Raw genomic sequence first — 6,357 nt, 5'->3', positions numbered from 1 at the left:
ACTCCTCCCCTTCTTCACAATTCCTGAAACCTTATAGGATAACGCCAGTAAAAACAACTGGGCAATTGTTGCGAAGTATGTAAATCACATGCAAATACCCGGGGGGACCCACGCAAAGTCTGCAGAAGAAATCCATCAGATGCGGTGAAGAAGTTATTCCGTTGCGCCTTTTTATGTTGCGTATTCAATGATGGCAGCGTGAAGAAGATTCTGTTGCAATTGTCGCTACCTGCATTTTATACTGCCCGAAGGCTCGTCAGTATTTGCATGTGATTTGCATACTTCACGACAATTGCCCAGTTGTTTTACTGCCGTTATCCTATAAGGTTTCAGGAATTGTGAAGAAGGGGAGGAGTTCCCGCAGCGTCGACCTGATGCAATGTTGAAAGTGACCGCTCTCGAAAGGGAACGGGTGAGGTTTTTTTTCTTCTTACATTTAATAAAGATTAATAAATTGTTTGATATTGATGTGTAATATCAAATGAATAACTATTAATTTTAAACGTAATTTAATACCCTGCTACGGTAGTTTAAAATTAACATATAAAACACTTTTTGGGTAACAGAAGACATTTTACCCGTTGCCGAACCTTTGATGTTCAGCAGAAAGATTAAATGGAGAGTTAAAATATGAATAGGAGGAAAATAATTATCGATTGTGAAATGTCTTCTTTGTTTGATCTGATGTGGGTAATGGGGGGGCTGTCTTAAAGTTCCGGATAGGATTATTTCAACTAAATCTCTGCTGTCTGCATTCTGCTGGAACAGGTGAATTAGGTGAGTTGTACTAACTAATCTCAATTTTAATTAAATTTAAGTTTATCATGTTTTGTGTTTTTTGTTTCATTTTTAATGAACTTACGTTAGAGACCACCTGCCATAGATGTGATTCAAAGTCCATGTTATCACACCCAACTCACATATTTTGTCACTTTTTAATGCATAGGGTACCCCTTTAGCGTTATTTTTTGACGCGCAGGGTACTCCATTGATTTCAGTTATTTCCCTTATGCGTCAGATCAAGCCATAGGGGAGACCGGGGATGGTTGTACTGGTAATTGTAACACTTCCAATTTCTCCAATCTGGAACAAGCTACAAATCACCTGATTCACTTCATACATGCTTGGTTTAATCCTTATTCCACATGTGAGAAAGTACAGCCCTGTGGCAGACACAGCAGATTTTAGAGGAGAAAAACTTATTTTGATGTAAGAAATTAACTTTTTCTACTTCATTTCTTTTTGTTATGACAAAAAACTTAATTTGATGTTAAACTCATCAAAGTTAAATTATGTGTATTCTGTATAGATATTTTTAATGCAAGTTGTTAGTGCTAATGTTTTGGCTGTTAGCTGTAAGGTGAGCTTAATTCACAAAGAAATCAATGTTTTCAAAAAGTGACTAAAATAGATGGCTTTAAGTACACTGCTCAAAAAAATTAAAGGAACACTTTGAAAACACATCAGATCTCAATGGGGAAAAATATCATGCTGGATATCTATACTAATATGGACTGGGTAATGTGTTATGAACGAAAGGATGCCACATCGTTTGTTGGAAATGAAAATGATCAACCTACAGAAGATTGAATTCAAAGACACCCTGGAAATCTAAGTGAAAAAATGATGCAGCAGGCTTGTCAATTTTGCTGAAATTTCATTGCAGCAACTCAGAATGGTACTCAGTAGTTTGTATGGCCCCCACGTGCTTGTATGCATGCCTGACAATGTCGGGGCATGCTCCTAATGAGCCGACGGATGGTGTCCTGGGGTATTTCCTCCCAGATCTGGACCAGCGCATCACTGAGCTCCTGGACAGTCTGAGGTGCAACCAGGTGATGTCAGATGGACCGAAACACAATGTCCCAGAGGTGTTCTATTTGATGTAGGTCAGGTGAGCGTGGTGGCCCTTCAATGGTATCATTCCTTCATCCTCCAGGAACTGCCTGCATGCTCTCGCCACATGAGGCCGGGCATTGTTGTGCACCAGGAGGAACCCAGGACCCACTGCACCAGCATAGGGTCTGACAATGGATCCAAGGATTTCATCCCGATACCTAATGGCAGTCAGGGTGCCATTGTCTAGCCTGCAGAGGTCTGTGCGTCCCTCCATGGATATGCCTCCCCAGACCATCACTGACCCACCACCAAACCGGTCATGCTGAACGATGTTACAGGCAGCATAACATTCTCCACGGCTTCTCCAGACCCTTTCCTGTCTGTCACGTGCTCAGGGTGAACCTGCTCTCATTTGTGAAAACCACAGGGCACCAGTGGCGGACCTGCCAATTCTGGTGTTCAATGGGAAATGCCAATCGAGCTCCCTGGTGCTGGGCAGTGAGCACAGGGCCCACTCGAGGACGTCGGGCCCTCAGACCACCCTCATGAAGTCTGTTTCTGATTGTTTGGTCAGAGACATTCACACCAGTGGCCTGCTGGAGGTCATTTTGTTGGGCTCTGGGAGTGCTCATCATGTTCCTCCTCGCACAAAGGAGCAGATACCGGTCCTGCTGATGGGTTAAGGACCTTCTACGGCCCTGTCCAGCTCTCCTAGAGTAGCTGTCTGTCTTCCTGGAATCTCCTCCATGCTCTTGAGACTGTGCTGGGAGACACAGCAAACCTTCTGGCAATGGCACGTATTGATGCGCAGCCTGCGCAACCTCTGTAGGGTCCAGGTATCGCCTCATGCTACCATTAGTGACACTGACCCTAGCCAAATGCAAAACTGGTGAAAAACAGCCCGAAAAGATGAGTAGGGAAAAAATGTCAGTGGCCTCCACCTGTAAAACCATTCCTGTTTTGGGGGTTGTCTCACTGTTGCCCATCTAGTGCACCTGCTGTTAATGTCATTAACACTAAAGCAGCTGGAACTGATTACCAACCCCCTCTGTTACTTAACTGACCAGATCAATATCCCAGGAGTTTAACTGACTTGATGCTATTCTCTGATTAAAAAGTGTTCCCTTTATTTTTTTGAGCAGTGTATGATGGCTTTTGTATTTAATTTTTCTTCTGTTGTGTCTTCAATCAACTTACTACATAGTTGTGATTAAATTGTGATGTTGGCCTGCACTTAAAATATATTAGATGTGTCATTGTTCTTTAGGCTGTTAGTGTAACACTTATATAGTGTTACAGTACAAATTCAAATTCAAATTTATTTGTATAGCGCTTTTCACAATACACATTGTTTCAAAGCAGCTTTACAGAAAGTGCATTTCATAAATGTACATAGAAAAATAAAGTTAGTAAATCATGTATTAATTTAGGGCATAACATCGCTGGCGTTGAGTCGTCTCTTCACAGGCGACTCAATGTAAATCTCAGTACACAAGATTTATAAGAATAATCCAAACAGCCAACATGCGAAATAGAGTGCACAACACAAACGAGGATAATTAATCACACAGCTGACACAAAGGAACTCATAATGACAGTGACCATGGAGACAAACGAGTGGCAGGAATCTGAACAAGGAACACAGAAGATGAATGAAAACAAAAGTCCATGAAAACTACTGAAGGATTTTCCTAAATAAATTTAGGACTTCTGTGATTTAATACTGTACATTTAATATGGTGCAAAAAGGTAACTGTTCAAGAAACAGAGGTTGCTTTTAAAGTGGAATAAGAAATAGTAACCCATTTCTATTCTATGTTCAGTACTTGAATGTAGATAAAATAATGTTGTATATATGTCTATGTGGTGTTTTTAATTTGCTTTAAAGCCAAACCATGTGCAAATCATAAGTCAACACCATTGCTGCTGAGTGTTTTCTCTTTAAAACTGCAGTGAAAAAAAGTGGTTTGAAATCGCTTGGGTTTCTGCGGTCACAAACGTACTCGGTTACTAACATAACCTCGGTTTCCTGAGATAAGGGAACGAGTACTGCATCTTAGCTTAAGACGCTAGGGGAAAACTCTGAAATACTGAAGCCTTTATAAAATAACGCAGTGCTACTGCACAGCCTTACAGCACTGAGGCTTACTCGCTATTGGCTGGTCAGTGGGAACTGCACGAACCAATGGCAGAGCGGCGTAACTGCGCCGCTAGGGGAACCTATTCAGTCACACCATGCCTTGATGAGTGCAACGACATGTACACCACCCAAGTTGGGATGCTAATAAGGGTCCCAAGCTAGAATTTATTGACATATCATATAAGGGGGCAAAGACCCATAATGTGAACAGCCGGGCTCACCGAGGCCAGCCACAATCATGATGAAGGGACTTGTGTGCTTGCAACGCAACGTTGTCTGAGTATGGACCCCTAACGCTAACTGTAAAGGGCCAGGCTCACTGAGGCCAGCCACCATCCTAGTGAAGGGTTATGTACTTGTAGTACTGGGCTAATTGTGAAGGGCCGGGCTCATAGAGACCAGCTCACCTTCTCGTGGAGTGGGCCCTGACGCCTATGGGGCACTGCAGGCCCATAGAAGCGTAGGCTAAAGTGATAGCATCCACCAACCATCTAGATAGTCTCTGCTTCATGACCGGAAGCCCTTTGGTGCGGCCACCGAAGCCTACAAAAAGCTGCTCCGACTGCCTGTACTGGGCGGATGTATGCTCTCAGAGCCCTGACTGGGCAGAGCAGGTGCAACTGCTGCTCGTCCTCCGTGGAGGGGAGAGCAGAGAGCGTGATCACCTGTGCTTTGAACGGGGGTGTCTTGGTTTGAGGATGACTTTAGAGTCACCTGGGCCAAACTCCAGACAGGAAGCGCTCACAGAGAGCGCTTGTAGGTCACCAACTCGCTTAACTGATGCTAAGGCTAGCCGTAGCGCAGTTTTCAGCGAAAGTGGTTTTAATTCGGCCGTTTGCAACGGTTCGAACGGGGGCCCCTTCAGTGCTCGAAGGACCATTGATAGGTCCCAGGAGGGCACCGTAGGGGACTGTGGGGGTTAAGTCTCCTGGCTCCCTTCAGGAAGCGGACAATCATGTCGTTCCTGCACACCGACTGGCCAGCCATCGGTGCATGAAATGCTGCGATGGCTTCCACATAGACTTTAAGCGTGGATGGAGAATTAGAGTTAGAAATTAGAGTATCTGTGATACTTCACACGAGACCGGGTCCTGGTTTCTGGTTGCGCACCAGCTAGAGAACACAGACCACTTAAGAGCATAGAGGCGCCTGGTAGACGGAGCTCTAGCCTCGCTGATAGTACTCAGGACACTCGCTGGGAGGTCCCTGAGCTCCCGTCGAGGGGCCACACATGTAGTGCCCGGGAGTACTGATGAAGCTGAGGCCATAAGACCTAGCATCCTCTGTAACCTTCTGAGGGGTCTGTTGGTTCCCATTCTGAATGAGCGCGCGAGCTGCTGTATAGTCAGCGAGAGCTCGTGTTAACAGACACGCCCTCATTTGGGCTGAGTCTAAAATTGCACCCAGGAAAGAGGAATCTCTTTATTCTGAGACCCAGGCATTCCAGATGGCTGAGGAGCACAGATTTGTGGAAATTCAGTTCCGCCTCTGACCGGGCCAGGATGAGATAGTCGTCGAGGTAGTTCAAAATGCGCATTCTCATTTGTCTTAAAGGGGAGAGTGCTGAATCCATGCACTTTGTAAAAGTGCGGGGGGCCAGAGACAGTCTGAATGGCAGGACTGTATACTGGTAAGCTGTCCCGTTGAAAGCGAATCTCAAAAACGGTCTGTGACGGGGCACTATTTGGATGTAAAAGTAAGCATCTTTCACTGAGAAGAACCAATCCATCGGGCAAATCTGCAGACCAGCGGACCGGAAAAAGATTTAGCGGGAACCGGGCCTCACTGACCTCCTGATAATCAGCCCTCTGACTCCGCCGTTTTTTCCGCCGAGGTTCGGCAGGAAAAGGGAACGGGAGAGCGTGAAGGGCGGGGTCGCGCTCTGAAAAGAGAGAGGCGAGTGGCATACTCTCGCAATGAGAGCAGCTGGACTTGCTGAGAGCAGTGACAGCGTGGGGCTTTCCCAGGCAGACAACACATTCGCCGTGACTGTCATCATCATGCAGAGAGGCTCTGCATGTGCCACATGTGTGGTGCAGCATTACAACGCCGTTTGCTCTTTTGTGAATTTTTATAATGAAAAAGGATACGCCGGTGTTTCACCGGAGAGCACAGGGGAGACAGTGCGACAGCTTGCGGGATCGCTGGCGATTGAGAGTGCTGATCAGTCAGGCCGCTGGCTCGCTACTGGATCAGGTCGGCTGCTAGCTCGCTGCTGTTCCGCTGCAGGCTCCACTTCACTCGGCGAGAAGGTGTAGGCTTCGATGTAGAGAGGATCCGCAAGGTCCGAAGATCGTCGCTGAAGGAGATTATATCTGAATCCATGGCAATTCGAGCATCTTAGGTGGATTCCCTCTGGAATTTCCTGGAATACCAGT

This window comes from Squalius cephalus, assembly GCF_949319135.1.
Source record: "Squalius cephalus genome assembly, chromosome: 11".
Lineage (NCBI taxonomy): Eukaryota > Metazoa > Chordata > Actinopteri > Cypriniformes > Leuciscidae > Squalius > Squalius cephalus.
Note: the sequence above shows the minus strand (reverse complement) of the source record.